The sequence below is a fragment of the Entelurus aequoreus genome, linkage group LG06 (assembly GCF_033978785.1).
Source record: "Entelurus aequoreus isolate RoL-2023_Sb linkage group LG06, RoL_Eaeq_v1.1, whole genome shotgun sequence".
Taxonomy (NCBI): domain Eukaryota; kingdom Metazoa; phylum Chordata; class Actinopteri; order Syngnathiformes; family Syngnathidae; genus Entelurus; species Entelurus aequoreus.
In genome coordinates, this window is record NC_084736.1 from 8,699,875 (window position 1) to 8,721,050 (window position 21,176).

The following is a 21,176-nucleotide window of genomic DNA, read 5'->3' on the forward strand; positions in this document are numbered from 1 at the left end:
AGTTAGTCATCAGCCACACAGCTTACACTGACGGTAGCCGTATCAAACAACTTTAACACTGTTACGTTACAAATATGCGCCACACTGTGAACCCACACAAAAAAAGAATGAAAAACACATTTCTGGAGAACATCCCACCGTAACACAACATAAACACAACACAACCAATACCCAGAATCCCATGCAGCCCTAACTCTTCGGTCTAGATTATACACCCCTGCTACCACCAAATCCCCCCACACATCAACCCCCCCCCCCACCCCCCTCTCCGTGCGTTGGTTGAGCGGAAGAGTTAGGGCTGCATGGGATTCTGGGTAATGGTTGTGTTGTGTTTATGTTGTGTTACAGTGCAGATGTTTTCCAGAAATGTGTTTGTCATTCTTTTTTGGCGTGGGTTCAAAGTGTGGCGCATATTTGTAACATAACAGTGTTAAAGTTGTTTTATACGGCTATACCGTCAGTGTAAGCTGTGTGGCTGCTGACCTAGTATGCCTTGCTGTCACTTACGTGAGCAAGCTGAAACTGCATTCTACATGTGGTCGAACAGGTACACTGTTTGGGCAGGCTGTAGAGGGCGCCAAAAGCAGTGCCATCACGCCCTGATATTCGGGAGTCTCCCGGAAAAAATGAGAGGATTGGCAAGTATGACGCAATCAATCGCCATTCATTCAAAACTCGCGGGCCGCACTAACATCAAATTTCCACATTAAAGTGCGTGCCGGTGCGTGTGTCTGAGACCCCTGGTTAACATAGCACAAAGCATTTAAGCTTTATATGCGGTGTTTTTCATTTTAAAAAAAATTTTGTGGCTCCCATTATTTTCTTTAATTTGTGAAACTTGCCAAAATGGCTCTTTGAGTGGTAAAGGTTGCCGACCCCTGGTATAGATCCTTAAACACAGCAGTGTGTTCCCATCAGAGAGGATCTTTGACTATTGCAGTATATTCTTGAAAAAAAACTGTGTTTCCATTGTTGAGGATCTTTTACTAGTGTTTTTGTAATGCATTATTCAAAGCCCATTTTAGAGGATCTTTGATGAGCGTTGTTTCCAGTCAATTCTTAAAAAAACAGCAGTGTTTCCATAATAGATGATCAACCACTAACATTTTTGCAATAGCTTCTTAAAAACAGCAGTGTTCCCATTTTAAGGACCTTTGACTACATTTTTGCAAGACATTTTATAGAAGCGTTCTCATTATTAAGTATCTTTGACTAGCATTTTTGCAAAACATTCTCAAAAAAAGCAGGGTGTTCCCATTATTGAGAATCTTTGACTAGCGTTTTTGCAATTGTTAAAAGCAATATATTGTGCCCATTTAAGAGGATCTTTGTTGAGCGTTGTTTCCAGTCAATTCTTTAAAAAACCCCAGCAGTGTTTCCATTATAGAGGATCAACTACTAACAGTTTTACAATAGCTTCTTAAAAACAGCAGAGTGTTTCCAATATAGGGGATCTTTGACTTGAGTAAAAAGTATTCGGTCAAAGGCGGGTCCAGACGGAGGACAAGGAAAAAAACCTCATATCCATAGCACACACAGATAAGTTACATAGAATGAACAAAACTTGCAACAGAGGGGAGAGAGTGGGATCTACGGCCGACTGCTGCTGTATAAGCGCTACTCAGCCGTCCATGGCCCCTAAGGGGAAAAATCGATCACCTGTGTACTTGTGTTTTGCATATTCTTAAAAACAACAGAAAGCTCCCTTTTAATAGAGGATCTTTGGCTAGATTTTTTTCCAAAACAGCAAAGCGCTTCTGTCATTTAGAAGTGTTTTGACTGATGTTTTTGCAATGGGTCTTTAAATCTTGGACCAGTGTTTTTGCAGTTTGTCCTGAAAAACACAACTGCTGTTATATAAAGGATCTTTGACATGTGTTTTTGCAGATTAAAAAAAACACCAGACCACTACTCTCATTTAGAGTTGTTTTTTTTGCAGTAGCTTCTTTAAAAACAGCAGAGTGTTTCCATTATAGGGGATCTTTGACTTGAGTAATAAATATTCAGTCAAAGGCGGGTGCAGACTGAGGCCAAGGAAAAAAAAAACTCATAGCCATAGCACACATACACAAGTTACATAGAATCAACACAACTTGCAACAGAGGGGAGGGAGTGGGAGCTATGGAGGCCGGCTGCTGCTGTATAAGCGCTACTCAGCCGTTCATCACCCCTAAAGGGAAAAATAGATCACCTTTGTACTTGTGTTTTTGCATATTCTTAAAACCAACAGAAAGCTCCTGTTGTATAGAGGATCTTTGACTGGAATGTTTGCAATAGATTGTTAAAAACAGCTGTCATCCCATTTTTAAGGATTTTTGAATCAAGACCTACCTTTTTAGACACGCTTACAGTTCATTTTAATCTGTATGTCGTGTGATGTGTTTTATGCATTTTTTATTCATTTTTTAAAATCTTTTTTTCAATGTATATTAATATGTAGCAGTTTGGGATTTGGTGTCAAATAAAAAGTGCATTATGAATTAAAAAATAAAGTTATTAATTTGCAATAGATTGTTAAAAACAACACTCTCTCCTACTATGTTTGCAGTAGATTCTTAAAAAAACAGCAGTGTCTCTATTAAAGAGGATCTTTGACTACATTTTTGCAATATATTTATAAAAAACAGCATTGTTTCCATTATAGAGGATATTTGACTATGTTTTTGCAAAATATCATTAAAAATATTCAGTCAAAGGCTGGACTCCAGGGAGGGGGTCCAGACTGAGGCCAAGGGAAAAAAACCTCATAGTCTTAGCACACATAGACAAGTTACATAGAATCAACAAAACTTGCAACAGAGGGGAGGGAGTGGGAGCTACAGAGGCCGGCTGTTGGTGTATAAGCGCTACTCAGTCGTCCATCGCCCCTAAGGGGAAAAATAGATCACCTTTGTACTTGTGTTTTTGCATATTCTTAAAAACAACAGAAAGCTCCTGTCCTATAGAGGATCTTTGACTAGAGTTGTTTCCAAAGCAGCAGAGCGCTTCTGTCATTTAGAAGTGTTTTGACTGCTGTTTTTGCAGCGGGTCCTTAAATCTTGGACCAGTTTTTTTGCAGTTTGTCCTAAAAAACATATTTGCTGTTATGTAAAGGATATTTACGGAGCCCCTAAAGTGACATGGGGGAAAAAAATGTTTTAATATATTTTTTATTTTATTTTTTTTTTAGACATGTATCTCGTGCGCACGAGAAACTATCTCGTGCACAACAGAAAGTTTCTCATGCGCACGAGAAAGTTTTTATAAAGTTATATAAAAAAAAAAAAAAACATTTTATAATTTTTAATTAATTAATTATTTTTTTTAAATTTTTTTTAGACATTTATCTCGTACGCACGAGAAACTATCTCGTGCGCAAGAGAAACTATCTTGTGCACAAGAGAAAGTTCCTCGTGCGCACGAGAAAGTTTTTATAAAGTTATATACAAAATAAAAAATACAATTTATAATTTTTAATTTTTTAAATTTTTTTTAGACATGTATCTTGTGCAAAAAAAATAAATACAAAAAATATTAAAAAAAAAAAATCCCCCAAGTCCTTTAGGGGCTCTGTAAATATTTGACACGTGTTTTTGCAGATAAAAAAAAAAAACATCAGACCACTACTTTCATTTAGAGTTGTTTTTTTGCAGTAGCTTCTTTGAAAACAGCAGAGTGTTTCCATTATAGGGGATCTTTGAGTTGAGTAAAAAATATTCAGTCAAAGGCGGGTCCAGACTGAGGCCAAGGAAAAAACCCTCATAGCCATAGCACGCTTACACAATTACGTAGAATCAACAAAACTTGCAACAGAGGGGAGGGAGTGGGAGCTATGGAGGGCCGGCTGCTGCTGTATAAGCGCTACTCAGCCATCCATCGCACCTAATATAGAGGACTAAAAAAAACAAACATTTTAGGTCTTTAAAAATAAACAGAGCCCTACTTTGCTGTTTCAAAGCATCTGCAAAAAATGCCTCTCAGACAGCTCCTCTCATTTGGAGGATCTTTTTTAACGTTTCTGTAGTAGATGCTTAAAAACAGCAGCCAACTCCCCTTATATAGAGGATTTAAAAAACAACAACATTTTTAGGTCTTTAAAAGTAAACGGAGCCCTACTTTGCTGTTTTAAAGCATCTACAGCAAAAAATGCCAGTCCTCTCATTTGGAGGATCTTTTTAACGTTTTTGTAGTAGATGCTTAAAAACAGCAGCCAACTCCCCTTATATAGAGGACTAAAAAAAACAAAATTTTGAGGTCTTTAAAAGTAAACAGAGCCCTACTTTGCTGTTTTCAAGCATCACCCTTAAGGGGAAAAATAGATAACCTTTGTACTTGTATTTTTGCACATTCTTAAAAACAACAGAAAGCTCCTGTCCTATAGAGGATCTTTGACTAGAGTTGTTTCCAAAGCAGCAGAGCGCTTCTGTCATTTAGAAGTGTTTTGACTGCTGTTTTTGCAGCGGGTCCTTAAATCTTGGACCAGTTTTTTTGCAGTTTGTCCTGAAAAACATATTTGCTGTTATGTAAAGGAAAGGATATTTACGGAGCCCCTAAAGCAGGGGTCCCCAAATTTTTTGACTCGGGGGCCGCATAGGGTTAAAAAAAATTGGCCGGGGGCCAGGCTGTGTATATATATATATATATATATATATATATATATATATATATATATATATATATATATATATATATATATATATATATATATAAACTTATATGTATATATATATATATATATATACATTGTCTTTATAATCTGTTTTGTCATTTAACATTGATGTTCATCAACATTTAACATTGTCACATTATCGATGGGAAAATTCATTTTTAGACAATGAGCGACTAGGAGAAAGAAAATGGATTAGAAAGGAAAGATTTCAACAAAAAAAAAAAAAAAAAAAAAAACAATTTTAATTTTTTTTTTTTTTTTTTAACTTGGGACTTCCTGTGGGCCGGATTTTGGATGCTGGGGGGCTGGATCCGACCTGCGGGCCGTAGTTTGGGGACCCCTGCCCTAAAGTGACATGGGGGGAAAAAAATGTTTATAATTTTTTTTTTTTTTTTTTTTTTTTTTTTTTTTTAGACATGTACCTCGTGTGCACGAGATAGTTTTTCTAAAGTTATATAAAAAAAATTAAAACATTTTTTTTATAATTTTTAATTTTTAAATTTTTTTTTAGACATGTATCTCGTGCGCACGAGATACATGTCTAAAAAAAAAAAAAAAAAAAAAAAAAAAATCTAAACATTTTTTTTCCCCATGTCCTTTTAGGGGCTCCGTAGATATTTGACACGTGTTTTTGCAGATAAAAAAATATCAGACCACTACTCTCATTTAGAGTTGTTTTTTTTGCAGTCGCTTCTTTAAAAACAACCTATTGTTTAGAATATCTTCTCATTTGTTTTTTGTTGTACATTATTTTAAATAGAGCAGCACTCCTGTCGTATATAGGAGATCTTTGTCTCGTGTTAACATAGCGCTTCTGTACGCCATCTTTCAGTGGGCGTCTGCTCATTTGCATGATGGTGATGATAATGTATCATTATAATGCAGACTGCAACACATCTGTACTATTCCATGCCCAGCTTTGTTCATCACACTTATGCTCCAGGCTGCTATTGTCTCCATTTGTCGGCAAATTAAAAACGCCGTACATTCTGGCCCGCGGCCTGGCCGGGGTCGCGCAGCGGCGATAACGTCTTATCACCAAAAAATACGAGGAGATGGGATCTCCGTGCAGGCCGGACCGGATCCACTCCATGACGGATTAGCGGAGTGAGTCATTTCGGAAGCAAGGTTGTTGCGGTTCTGAAAGTGAGTCAATGATGATTCATGCGTCGAGGGCACTAAAGTTGTGCTGGGGGTGAACACCAGGCCTCGTTTTATGGAGCTTTATCTTTTTAACAAGACAATTAACTGCTTCGGTATCTGCACGGGGGTGGGAGGATGGATGTCAGCACGGTTTTAATCTCATCAGGCGTATCTTTGTGAATTTTTTAATGGTGGAAAATCCATCATAAACTTTGTTTTTTTTAACTCAGTTCCGCCTTCAAATGACATTTGTAACCCAGGCTTGAAAACACTATGCCTGGAGTTGAAATAATTCATTTGAGTTAAAATAATTCATTTAGTAAAGATACATTAATTTCAGTTAAAGGCCTACTGAAATGAATTTTTTTTATTCAAACGGGGATAGCAGATCTATTCTATGTGTCATACTTGATCATTTCGCGATATTGCCATATTTTTGCTGAAAGGATTTAGTATAGAACAACGACGATAAAGATTGCAACTTTTGGTATCTGATAAAAAAAAGGCTTGCCCCTACCGGAAGTAGCGTGACGTAGTCAGTTGAACATATACGCAAAGTTCCCTATTGTTTACAATGATGGCCGCATGAAGTGAGAGAGATTCGGACCGAGAAAGCGACAATTTCCCCATTAATTTGAGCGAGGATGAAAGATTTGTGGATGAGGAAAGTGCAAGTGAAGGACTAGTGGGGAGTTGAAGCTATTCAGATAGGGAAGATGCTGTGAGAGCCGGGGGTGACCTGATATTCAGCTGGGAATGACTACAACAGTAAATAAACACAAGACATATATATACTCTATTAGCCACAACACAACCAGGCTTATATTTAATATGCCACAAATTAATCCTGCATAATAACACCTGCGTGTTTGTTATGCTAGCTCCTAGCTCCTATGCTAGCTCCTAGCTCCATAGAACACGCCAATACAATTCAAACGCCTGATCAACACACACAATCACTCAGCCCAAAAGACCGTTCACCTAACCCAAGGTTCATAAAGCTTATATATTTAAAAAAAGTTACGTACATACGCAAAAAAAAGTTGCGCACATACGGTCAAGCGATCAAATGTTTAGAAGCCAAAGCTGCATACTCACAGTAGCACGTCTGCGTCTTTGTCATCCAAATCAAAGTAGTCCTGGTAAGAGTCTGTGTTGTCCCAGTTCTCTACAGGCGTCTGTGTATCGAAGTCAAAAGTCCTCCTGGTTAGAGTCTCTGTTATCCAAGTTCTTCCATCTTGACTGCATCTTTCGGGAATGTAAACAAAGAAGCGCCGGCTGTGTACTGTTGTGGCTGACTACGTTCGAAAAATACGTCCATTTCGCACCGACAACTTTCTTCTTTGCTTGCTCAGCTTCCTTCTCCATAATGCAATGAACATGATTGAAACAGATTCACGAACACAGATGTCCAGAATACTGTGGAATTATGAAATGAAAACAGAGCTTTTTCGTATTGGCTACAATGTGGAAGGCATACCCGTGTTCGCCGGGCTACGTCACGCGCATACGTCATCCTCAGAGGCGTTTCGAACCGGAAGTTTAGCGGCAAATTTAAAATGTCACTTTATAAGTTAACCCGGCCGTATTGGCATGTGTTATAATGTTAAGATTTCATCATTGATATATAAACTATCAGACTGCGTGGTCGGTAGTAGTGGCTTTCAGTAGGCCTTTAAATAACTAAGTGTTAAAACAGGTACAAACTAATCTGCACTTTACGTTATTCATTTATATTTTTAACCTGCTCTACAAGTTGTTAAAATAGAAAATACACAATATACATAAAAATGTTGACACAAACGTGGTGTCTTAACAGAAATTGCAGAGGTAAAAATTACCTGTCTCCATGATTGTCACCTCTAGAGGGCAATCAGTGAGCCTGTGAGCCCTTCCGTGTCACTCGTTTTATGACGCAACTTCCTGTAGTGTGGAAGAAGAGAAACTCCCCTTCCGGTTTTGTCGGTCCACGCGTGGCAATGCAAACACACGCGGAGAACCTGTCGATCAATCCTTGGCCATCCACTCGGTAAGGCTTGAAAATAAGCTTGCAATTCGATCCATCCACATTCCTAATGTTGTTATACAACTTTTGATCCGTATATTGTGTTGTTTGAACCTTGTAGAGCAGTGTGACATCCGAGTGTAATATTCACTGACTGATATCCTGTGTGCAGTCATTTCACTTGATCAGCGGTGAGTGAATAACAATGATGTGATGTTTTATTTAAGCCATAAGTGTTGGTGATGTTTATTTTGTTCATGTTTACAGCACATGCTAGGAACACTGTGATTATTTTTGTTTGACTGAAGTAATAGATTACTGAGTACTTTTGATTTAGTGATTGAAGGGGTCATTTTTAGTGCATCTCTCACCTGTGCTAGCAAGGGAGAGATTTAGCACGTTGTAACCCAGGGGTCACCAACGCGGTGCCCGCGGGCACCAGGTAGCCCGTAAGGACCAGATGAGTAGCCCGCTGGCCTGTTCTAAAAATAGCTCAAATAGCAGCACTTACCAGTGAGCTGCCTCTATTTTTTAAATTGTATTTATTTACTAGCAAGGTGGTCTCGCTTTGCTCGACATTTTTATTTCTAAGAGAGACAAAACTCAAATAGAATTTGAAAATCCAAGAAAATATTTTAAAGACTTGGTCTTCACTAACTGACAAAGAAACAGATAACAGATTTGGTGTCCAGTTCAAAGTGTGACATGATTTATTTAAAAATTTGAGAGTTGACTTTTGTGTTTTACATGAGTTATTATTTGTACAAACATGGTGCAAAGTAATTCATGATTTGTTAAAAAATGTTAGTGGCTAGCTAGTTAAAATGGGATATTGTGATTTCACAAGACTGTCTTAGAAGTGATCATTTGAAAATGTTCAATTTGAAAAATGTGCACTTAGAGAAAATATAAAAATAAAGTTTTGCATATTAATATTTATCTGTTTCTATATATATTTATTGTGAGAAATCATTAAGATGATCAGTGTTTCCACAAAGATAAATATCATTAATTATTAATAATAACATAGAGTTAAAGGTAAATTGAGCAAATTGGCTATTTCTGGCAATTTATTTAAGTGTGTATCAAACTGGTAGCCCTTTGCATTAATCAGTACCCAAGAAGTAGCTCTTGGTTTCTAAAAGGTTGGTGACCCCTGTTGTAACCTTATATACCTCCAAGTTGCTACACAAAAGTCCATTTTGAGCATTAATGTGAACTTTGTGCAATTAACCTACCTTGTTTAATTGTGAACTTAAAGGTGCATTTAAATAGTATTTTTGTATTTGAAGAAACATTTCATATATTTTTGAATATTTGAACAATTGGAAAAAAGAACTATAATAAGCGCTTAACTTTTATTTTGATATTTCATATTTTGAAAACAAATACATTGTAAACCAAAGCATTTGAGATGCATGATTGGTGATTAATGACATGATTGAGCTAATTAATGCTAGTTAAAAGTATTTAAGCTAATTCATGGTTATTTAAGAACACAGTTGAAACCAGTGTGTGTGAATAATACAAGCTATTGGGTCTTGTCTGATCTATTGTTAGGTCAGGTTTTTTCATTGGGTGATTCAAATACCATCTTAATTCCCTGGAGCACCTTGTGTGGAGAGGACGACATCGCCCTTCCAGCCCAGGTGGATGAGAGGCTCCGCAGTCTCTCCAACTCCAACACCCATTCCCGAGATCCATCGATCCGATTCCCAGTGCATATTGGGTGGCGAGCTACCTTAGAATCTGGACACTGTGGTGCAGTGTTGACGTCCCCTCCCCCACGGTATGTGCGGTAGGACAATACTTATACAGTGCACTGTTAGCTACAGAGAAACGGGCCCCAACAAACTATTTAAACAAACTTTGGGAACTTTGAAAAAAGGGTTTCTATTCTGCCGACTTTTCTTATTCTTGTTCATTATTTTTCATATACTGCAGTTGTAAATTTATATGTGCACTTTTCAATACATGTTTGGCCATTCAACATTCAAGTTCATCGTTGTCTGTGTCATTGTTGATATGCAACACTGGCTCTTAAAAACACTAGGATTCTTCTGATACTAGTCCAGTTCGATATTTACACCATTGACTACTACTCACCTGTTTCCTCTATTACTAGTTCGTAACTAGGGTTACACATTACTTCTCAGTAGGGATGTACGATAATGGCTTTTTGCCGATATCCGATATTGTCCAACTCTTTAATTACCGATACCGATATCAACCGATGTATGCAGTCGTGGAATTAACACATTATTATGCCTAATTTGGACAACCAGGTATGGTGAAGATAAGGTCCTTTAAAAAAAATAATAAATAAATAAAATAAGATAAATAAATAAAAAACATTTTCTTGAATAAAAAAGAAAGTAAAACAATATAAAAACAGTTACATAGAAACTAGTAATTAATGAAAATTAGTAAAATTAACAGTTAAAGGTTAGTACTATTAGTGGACCAGCAGCACGCACAATCATGTGTGCTTACGGACTGTATCCCTTGCAGACTGTATTGATATATAATGTAGGAACCAGAATATTAATAACAGAAAGAAACAACCCTTTTGTGTGAATGAGTGTAAATGGGGGAGGGAGGTTTTTTTGTGTTGGTGCACTAATTTTAAGTGTGTATTGTGTTTTTATGTTGATTTAATAAAAATAAAAATTTAAAAAATAAATAAATGAATAAAAAACCATACAGATAATAAAAAAAACGATATCGATAATTTCCGATATTACATTTTAACGCATTTATCTCTACTTCTCAGCATTTCACTACACCGACACGACTCTTAAAAATCTACATGTCATGCTAATGCCGACTAGACAATTTATCGTTTTGCTCCAATGCTCCATTTACAGTTGGAATGACCCAAAACCAGTGTAGTTGTGTAAATGGTAAATAAAAACAAAATACCATGATTTGCTAATCCTTTTCAACCTATATTCCATTGAATTGCAAAGACAATATACTTAACGTTCGAACTGGTAAACTTTATTTTTTTGGCAAAATATTAGCTCATTTGGAACTTGACGCCTGCAACATGTTTCAAAAAAGCTGGCACAAGTGGCAAAAAAGACCTGAGAAAGTTGAGGAATGCTCATCTAACACTTATTTGGAACATCCCACAGGTGAACGGGCTAATTGGGAACAGGTGGGTGCCATGATTGGGTATAAAACAGCTTCCGTGAAATGCTCAGTCATTCACCAACAAGGACGGGGCGAGGGTCACCACTTTGTCAACAAATGCGCGAGCAAATTGTCGAACAGTTTCAAGAACAACATTTCTCAACCAGCTTTTGTAAGGAATTTAAGGATTTCACCATCTACGGTCCGTAATATCATCAAAAGGTTCAGAGAATCTGGAGAAACCACTGCACGCAACATTGAATGCCCGTGAGCTTCGATTCCTCAGGCGGCATTAAAAAGCGACATCAGTGTGTAAAGGATATCACCAAAGGAACACTTCAGAAAACCACTGTCAGTAACTACAGTTTGTCGCTACATCTGTAAGTGCAAGTTAAAACTCTACTATGCAAAGAGAAAGCCATTTATCAACAACACCCAGAAACGCAGCCGGCTTCGCCTGGCCCGAGTTCATCTAAGATGGGCTGATGCAAAGTGGAAAAGTGTTCTGTGGTCTGACGAGTCCACATTTCAAATTGTTTTTTGGAAACTGTGGACGTCGGGTCCTCCGGAACACAGAGGAAAATAACCATCTGGATTGTTCTATGCGCAAAGTTGAAAAGCCAGCATGTGTGATGGTATGGGGGTGTATTAGTGCCCAAGGCATGGGTAACTTACACATCTGTGAAGGCACCATTAATGCTGAAAGGTACATACAGGTTTTGGAGCAACATATGTTAACATCCAAGCAAAAATATCATGGACGCCCCTGCTTATTTCAGCAAGACGATGCCAAGCCACGTGTTACAACAGCGTGGCTTCAGAGTAAAAGAGTGCGGGTACTAGACTGGCCTGCCTGTAGTCCAGACCTGTCTCCCATTGAAAATGTGTGGCGCATTATGAAGCCTAAGCAGTAATCCGAGCAAAGGGCGGCTATTTTGAAGAAACTAGAATATAAAACATGTTTTCAGTTATTTAACCTTTTTTTTTTTTTTTTTTTACATAACTCCGCATGTGTTCATTCATAGTTTTGATGCCTTCAGTGACAATCTACATAGTAAATAGTCATGAAAATAAAGAAAACATATTGAATGAGAGGGTGTGTGCAAACTTTTGGCCTGTACTGTGTAATACTATCACAATAAAAATCGCCCCTTTTAAGAAGTATTATAAATGTACGGTACAGCAAATAAACACATTTAATAGAAATAGTTACTACAATAACTTAAACAGGTCAAGTAGCTAACATTTTTTTCTAATTTAATTTTTTTTATGATGCAATTGTTTCTGCGTTCCTTTTACGACAGTATTATGCAGCCATTCTAAGGTTATCCATTCATCCTCGGTGTTTGACCTTCTGCGCAGAATAGCAGTTAATTTTTAAAACAAGAATTTGCATTCACCGTCTGCAGGCCTCCGGCAAGAAAACTGCCAGCGGCGGTAGAAAGGAGACTTTATAGTGTTGCTGCAGTCGTATACATTTAATGAATTTAGCCCTTTTTAGCGTCTTTTAAGGTGTATTTACTGCACACACACACACTGCCATGCGTGTACTTGTCGTGTGTATTGGCCACAGGATTAACCCAGGATTCTCTGTCATCCGCTTAAATGGGAGGGGGCATCACTTGAGGGTGGGGTTGTTGTTGTTTACCATATGCTCACATTTACCTGTCAGGTAATCTGTCGCTTGGAAGTCCTCGCTGGACCAGAGCATGCCTGATGTCCCCTCAGCTGGACGGATGTGGACCCTGCAGCACAAATATACGGTTATGTTTAAATTAGGGCTGTCAAAAATAACGAGTTAACTCACAGGTGTGGAAACCCAAGGCCCCGGGGGCCAGGTGTGGCACGCCACTTCATTCTATTTGGCCCTCGAAAGCCTGGAAATAACATGTATCAAAAAAGTACTGTAACTTTTCTGAACTAAATGTATTTGTGGGGGGGCGTGGCCTGCGGACCTGCGGCGAAGCGGGGTGTGCCAGGACCGGTTTCGAGATTAGCGACAGGTGCGTAGATGGCACACCTGGGCTGGCTTATCTAATCACCGGTCGCTCTGTTAAAGAGCAGCAGCCGGGAAGGAGAGGCGCGGTTGATGGTGGAGAGAAAACCCGAGCACGAACGAGAGTGAGGGCGAGACGGACAGAAATGACTGAAAATGAACACAAAAATCATTTATTGCAAAACAAATCATTGTTCAGCAAGATGAACGAGGCGGTCATGTCCGTAATTGGTGGTCTGAAGAACCCGGAAGAGCAAGTCTTCCACAGTATTATTTCTTTCTATTTTGGCAGAAAAAAATATATATATGTACTCCATGCAATCGCAAATTTTGTTAACTTAAATCAGGAGTCACCAACCTTTTTGAAACCAAGAGCTACTTCTTGGGTACTGATTAATGCGAAGGGCTACTAGTTTGATACACACTTAAATAAATTGCCAGAAATAGCCAATTTGCTCAATTTACCTTTAACTCTATGTTATTATTAATAATTAATAATATTTACACTTAATTGAACGGTTTAAAAGAAGAGAAAACACGAAAAAAAAATGACAATTAAATTTTGAAACAGTTTATCTTCAATTTCGACTCTTTAAAATTCAAAATTCAACCGAAAAAAAGAAGAATAAAACTAGCTAATTTGAATCTTTTTGAAAAAATTAAAAAAAGAATTTATGGAACATCATTAGTAATTTTTCCTGATTAAGATTAATTTTAGAATTTTGATGACATGTTTTAAATAGGTTAAAATCCAATCTACAATTTTTTTAGAATATATAACAAATTGGACCAAGCTATATTTCTAACAAAGACAAATCATTATTTCTTCTAGATTTTTCAGAACAAAAATTTTAAAAGAAATTCAAAAGACTTTGAAATAAGATTTAAATTTGATTCTACAGATTTTCTAGATTTGCCAGATTTGCCAGATTTTTTTAATTTTAATCATAATAAGTTTGAAGAAATATTTCACAAATGTTCTTCGTGACAAAACAGAAGCTAAAATGAAGAATTAAATTAAAATGTATTTATTATTCTTTACAATACAAAAAATAAATTTACTTGAACATTGATTTAAATTGTCAGGAAAGAAGAGGAAGGAATTTAAAAGGTAAAAAGGTATGTGTTTAAAAATCCTAAAATCATTTTTAAGGTTGTATTTTTTCTCTAAAATTGTCTTTCTGAAAGTTATAAGAAGCAAAGTAAAAAAATTAATGAATTTATTTAAACAAGTTAAGACCAAGTCTTTAAAATATTTTCTTGGATTTTCAAATTCTATTTGAGTTTTGTCTCTCTTAGAATTAAAAATGTCGGGCAAAGCGAGACCAGCTTGCTAGTAAATAAATACAATTCAAAAAATAGAAGCAGCTCACTGGTAAGTGCTGCTATTTGAGCTATTTTTAGAACAGGCCAGCGGGCTACTCATCTGGTCCTTACGAGCTACCTGGTGCCCGCGGGCACCGCGTTGGTGACCCCTGACTTAAATATTGTCTAATTATGCAAAAGTATATGATCAAACAGTCAAACCATTTTTAAAATAGAAATAAATACTAATAATAATGATTTCAGAGCAAGTTATCCATCAATTTGTGCAATGTAAAAGTAGGAATAGATTTCATGGTAAAATTGTGAAAATTACTGAGTTTTTTTACATTTTTATCTAAGTGAAAAAAAAAAGACTTTTTTACTGTAATAAACTGTGGAGGCGTTTTGGTATTTACAGTAAAACACAGAAAAATCTACACTTGTTGATTTGCGGTAAAAAATTAACAAAAAAACTTTTACTGTAAAAATGCATTTTTGTTTTTATTTACAGTCAAAAAAAATTATTTAAATTTTGCAGTAAATTTCTGGCAACTGAGCTGCCTTTTTTAAATTAATTTTTTTACCGTAAAAATAGCAGTACTGTTTTTACATTTACAGTAATATACACTACATTTAAAGGTGAAATTATTGCAATTTACCATATTTTTTTTACACTTTAATTAAAAACAAGTCTAATAAAATGCTTAAACAAATTGTGTACTAATAGTGTTCACTGTTAAAAGCGGCCCTCTGGGGCCAAACATAACTGCGATGTGGCCCTCAGTGAAAACCACTTTGATACCTCTGATCTACAAACTCATTTCCCTATAGCTCATAATGGGACATGTCTGTTCCAGTGTCAAACCGTCTCCCTAACCTCTTGGTAGGAAAAGATAAATATATGTAAAAAAAATATATATGTACTCCATGCGATCGCACATTTTGTTAACTTAAATATTGTCTAATTATGCAAAAGTATATGATCAAACATTCAACCCATTTTTAAAATATAAATACATGCTAATAATAATGATGTCAAAGCAAGTTATCCATCAATTTGTGCAATGTAAAGGTAGCAATAGATTTCATGGTAAAATTGTGAAAATTACTGAGTTTTTTTACATTTTTATCTAAGTGAAAAAAAAATGACTTTTTTTTTACTGTAATAAACTGTGGAGGCGTTTTGGTATTTACAGTAAAACACAGAAAAATCTACACTTGTTGATTTGCGGTAAAAAATAAACAAAAAAACTTTTACTGTAAAAATGCATTTTTGTTTTTATTTACAGTAAAAAAAAATATTTAAATTTTGCAGTAAATTTCTGGCAACTGAGCTGCCTTTTTTAATGTATTTTTTTTTACCGTAAAAATAGCAGTACTGTTTTTACATTTACAGTAATATACACTACATTTTAAGGTGAAATTATTGCAATTTACCATATTTTTTTTACACTTTAATTAAAAACAAGTCTAATAAAATGCTTAAACAAATTGTGTACTAATAGTGTTCACTGTTAAAAAGCGGCCCTCTGGGGCCAAACATAACTGCGATGTGGCCCTCAGTGAAAACCACTTTGATACCTCTGATCTACAAACTAATTTCCCTATAGCTCATAATGGAACATGTCTGTTCCAGTGTCAAACCGTCTCCCTAACCTATTGGTAGGAAAAGATAAATATATGTAAAAAAAATATATGTACTCCATGCGATCGCACATTTTGTTAACTTAAATATTGTCTAATTTTGCAAAAGTATATGACCAAACATTCAAACCATTTTTAAAATATAAATACATGCTAATAATAATGATTTCAAAGCAAGTTATCCATCAATTTGTGAAATGTAAAGGTAGGAATAGATTTCATGGTAAAATTGTGAAAATTACTTGAGTTTTTTACAGCATTTTTCTGTAAATGAAAAAAAAACAGTACTTTTTTTACTGTAATAAACTGTGGTGGCGTTTTGGTATTTACAGTAATGCACCAAAAAATCTACAGTTGTTGATTTGCGGTAAAAAATTAACAAAAAAACTTTTACTGTAAAAATGCATTTTTGTTTTTATTTACAGTCAAAAAAAATTATTACAATTTTGCAGTAAATTTCTGGCAACTGAGCTGCCTTTTTTAAATTTATTTTTTTTACCGTAAAAATAGCAGTACTGTTTTTACATTTACAGTAATATACACTACATTTTAAGGTGAAATTATTGCAATTTACCATATTTTTTTTTACACTTTAATTAAAAACAAGTCTAATAAAATGCATAAACAAATTGTGTACTAATAGTGTTCACTGTTAAAAAGCGGCCCTCTGGGGCCAAACATAACTGCGATGTGGCCCTCAGTGAAAACCACTTTGATACCTCTGATCTACAAACTAATTTCCCTATAGCTCATAATGGAACATGTCTGTTCCAGTGTCAAACCGTCTCCCTAACCTATTGGTAGGAAAAGATAAATATATGTAAAAAAAATATATGTACTCCATGCGATCGCACATTTTGTTAACTTAAATATTGTCTAATTATGCAAAAGTATATGATCAAACATTCAACCCATTTTTAAAATATAAATACATGCTAATAATAATGATTTCAAAGCAAGTTATTCATCAATTTGTGCAATGTAAAGGTAGAAATAGATTTCATGGTAAAATTGTGAAAATTACTTGAGTTTTTTACAGCATTTTTCTGTACATGAAAAAAAAACAGTACTTTTTTTTACTGTAATAAACTGTGGTGGCGTTTTGGTATTTACAGTAATGCACCGAAAAATCTACAGTTGTTGATTTGCGGTAAAAAAAACAAAAAAAATTGGCAGATTGAGTGTCAACATTTGACTGTAAAATTGCATTTTTTTTTATATACAGTAAAAAAACAAATGTAGATTTGGGGGGGGAACAATTCCACTTTCCTTTCCTCCAAGACATGTTTTGGTCCACAAATGCAGCTGCCTCATTAACCTTATCTACATCAAACACAACACACTCTTTGACTTCTTCCCAAAAAGTAACATATCTACTAATTAATCCGATAGCAAGCCCTCCCTTATCGTCTCCACCTGTTGAAGTGCATCTATACACACCAAAGAGTGTTAGAATCCATTTTACACTGGAGTAAAGATATAGAGGATCTTTGACACGGAGATCCTTAAAAACAGGACTTTTTGTGTTTTGGTTTGTTTTTCCTGTCTGCGCTCTTATTTTCCTATTTCCTATAATAAGGGTGACGAGTGATTAGATAACCGGCCCCAGCTGGGCAATCCACTCACCTGCCGCTGAGGCCGGTCCTTACACACCCCGCTCCGCGGCAGGCCCGCGGACCACATTCCTACTGCTACAACGAGGGGATGTTGAACAACAAATCAATGAATGAGGTGGCGAGCTTGCAATCCTACAATACCTCGTTAGTGGACAAGGAAACTACAGCCATTAAAGCACGTCCAATCTCGTTAATAACTAACACAATCCAGTGAACAGACTCAACAGAACTAAGTGATCATTATGTACTTAAGCTAACAACACGGCTGAGCTAAAATGCTGCTCTGAGGGCGTTCTTTTAAAGACACACACACACACACACACACACACACACACACACACACACACACACACACACACACACACACACACACACACACACACACACACACACACACACACACACACACACTCCACTCTCATGAAACGTCTCCCAACTGCATATGCCAGATAGTCAATTCCCTCATTAATTCAATGACTTTTGTGGTAAAGTAACAAGTAACTATAATTATTTATTTTTTTAAATAATTTTCAAAACACTGGTCGTATACAAGATCTTTGACAAGTGTTGTTGCAGTATGTCCTTAAAACAGCAGACAGCTCCGCATACTGTGTGGAGGATCTTTGCAAGGTTGTTGCAGTAGGTCCTTAAAAACAGCAGACAGCTCCATGTACTGTATAGAGGATCTTTGCAAGTTTGTTGCAGTACGTCATTAAAAACAGCAGACTGCTCCACATAGAGGATCTTTGCAAGGTTGTTGCAGTATGTTCTTGAAAACAGCAGACAACTTCACATACTGTATAGAAGATCTTTGCAAGGTTGTTGCAGTAAGTCCTTAAAAACAGCAGACAGCTCCATGTACTGTATAGAGGATCTTTGCAAGTTTGTTGCAGTAAGTCCTTAAAAACAGCAGACAACTCCACATACTGTATAGAAGATCTTTGCAAGGTTGTTGCAGTAAGTCCTCAAAAACAGCAGTCAGCTTATATGTACTGTATAGAGGATCTTTGCAAGGTTGTTGCAGTAAGTCCTCAAAAACAGCAGTCAGCTTATATGTACTGTATAGAGGATCTTTGCAAGGTTGTTGCAGTAAGTCCTCAAAAACAGCAGTCAGCTTATATGTATTGTATAGAGGATATTTGCAAGGTTGTTGCAGTATGTCCTCAAAAACAGCAGACAACTCCACATACTGTATAGAAGATATTTGCAAGGTTGTTGCAGTATGTCCTCAAAAACAGCAGACAACTCCACATACTGTATAGAAGATCTTTGCAAGGTTGTTGCAGTAAGTCCTCAAAAACAGCAGTCAGCTTATATGTACTGTATAGAGGATCTTTGCAAGGTTGTTGCAGTAAGTCCTCAAACAGCAGTCAGCTTATATGTATTGTATAGAGGATCTTTTATTTTTCACAACAAGCTTTTTTTTGTATATATTATTAATGTTGTAAATACAAATCTTTATATATCTAGAAAGGGCGGTCCTAAATATATATATATTTTTTTACATAAATAAATACAATCATGTGTGCTTACGGACTGTATCCCTGCAGGCTGTATTGATCTATATTGATATAGAATGTATATATTGTGTTTTTTGTTGATTTCATAAAAAAAAAATTAAAAAAAATAAATAAATAAATAAATTCTTGTGCGGCCCGGTACCAATCGGTCCGCGGCCCGATTGTCAACAATACTGTATTTAAAAAATGTTTTTTTTTTTTTTTACATAAATAAATACAATCATGTGTGCTTACGGACTGTATCCCTGCAGGCTGTATTGATCTATATTGATATAGAATGTATATATTGTGTTTTTTATGTTGATTTCATTAAAAAAAAATAAAAATAAATTCTTGTGCGGCCCGGTACCAATCGGTCTGCGGACCGGTACCGGGCCGCGGCCCGGTGGTTGGGGATCTTTTGTAACTTTGTTCCTCCGTCAGTCAGCAGATATTTGATTGGCGTTTCTGCGTTATAGGTGCCTAAAAACATCACAATGCTCCGTCTTATTGTCAGTGAAGTGCATCTACTGCCACGTCCTATACATTGTTGTGCGTGAACATGAAACCTAATTATGTTCCTCCCCTCATGTTTGCTCGCTGGCGTTACAGACCCAGCGAAGGGTGCAAATGTGTATTAATGGCGGCGCAAAGACAAGAGATTCCAGCGCCATCAGTATTCACAGTACTTCTCGCCCTCTAATGAAACTGTTCTGTGATCTCGCACCTCGTGACTCGCCAGGGCCGTAACATGTTGTACGGGGGAGAAATTCAATCTCAACGCCGCGTAATTGGAATCTGCGAACGGGGCGAGATTATCAGCGAACGAGGGTACAGCGGCGGACGCGATTCAATTAGTCCGCCAGGGCCGGCGTGCAAAAACGCCGGCGAACGAGGTGAGAGTTTAAATGGCCGCCGCCGTCCAGCGGAGGACCCGGGACGACGCGGGACAGAGGGGGGGGGGAGTTTGGGAGTCTTCCGCAGTATTCTTTTAATTACACATCATAATGAGTCCATTTAGCTGTTCAATGACCCGTTTTACGGCGCTGGAAACGGGGGAGCTCGCCGCCCTTGGCAGGGTCGCTCCTGCAGCTGCACCCCTGCAGGGGAGGCGTCTTAGCATTTTTTGCTTTTTAGGCTGCGTTGACTGACAAAAAAGAAAAATACTTGGGTTTACTTGGCGCTCACTCTTGTCATTTGTCATGTGGCCAAAGATTGCGCAATAAATATATGCATATATTCACTGTGCTAACGCTGTTGTCTGTTTTCTGCCTTGCTGAAATAAGCAGGGGCGTCCAAAATCATGTTGCTTGTATGGCAACATATGTTGCTCCCAAACCTGTATGTACCTTACAGCAGTGGTCCCCAACCACCGGGCCGCGGACCGATTGGTACCGGGCCGCACAATAATTTTTTTTTTTTTTTTTTTTTTTTTTTTTTTTAATGAAATCAACATAAAAAACACAATATATACATTATATATCAATATAGATCAATACAGTCTGCAGGGATACAGTCCGTAAGCACACATGATTGTATTTATTTATGTAAAAAAAAATAATTTTTTTTTTTTTTTTTTTTTTTTTAAATACTATAATAAATATTTCTGGGTGTTGTTGATAAATGGCTTTTGCTTTACATAGTAGAATTTTAACTTGCATGTACAAATGTAGCGACCAACTGTAGTTACTGACAGTGGTTTTATGACCAATCGGTACCGTGCCGCGGACCGATTGGTCCCGGGCCGCACAAGAAATTAAAAAATTTTTTTTTTTTTTTTTTTTTTTTTTTAATGAAATCAACATAAAAAACACAATATATACATTATATATCAATATAGATCAATACAGTCTGCATGGATACAGTCCGTAAGCACACATGATTGTATTTATTTATGTAAAAAAAAAAATATTTTTTTTATTTTTTTTAAATACACCCCCCACCGGTCCGTGGGACAAATTTTCAAGCGTTGACCGGTCCGCAGCTACAAAAAGGTTGGGGACCACTGCCTTACAGCATTAATGGTGCCTTCACAGATGTGTAAGTTACCCATGCCTTGGGCACTAATACACCCCCAGCGAAGCCGGAGGCATTTCTGGGTGTTGTTGATAAATGGCTTTTGCTTTACATAGTAGAATTTTAACTTGCATGTACAAATGTAGCGACCAACTGTAGTTACTGACAG

General features: G+C 36.6%; 1 protein-coding gene across 2 annotated transcripts in view; it reads right to left on the reverse strand.

Annotated features, from left to right (window-relative positions):
• elfn1a (extracellular leucine-rich repeat and fibronectin type III domain containing 1a) overlaps positions 1 to 21,176 on the reverse strand; it is a 285,831-nt gene that overhangs the window by 41,548 nt on the left and 223,107 nt on the right. For both annotated transcript variants that reach the window (XM_062049956.1, XM_062049955.1), the window contains one exon: positions 12,597 to 12,676. The gene's annotated coding sequence lies outside the window, so the exon portion shown is untranslated. The remainder of the gene's footprint in view (positions 1 to 12,596; positions 12,677 to 21,176) is intronic.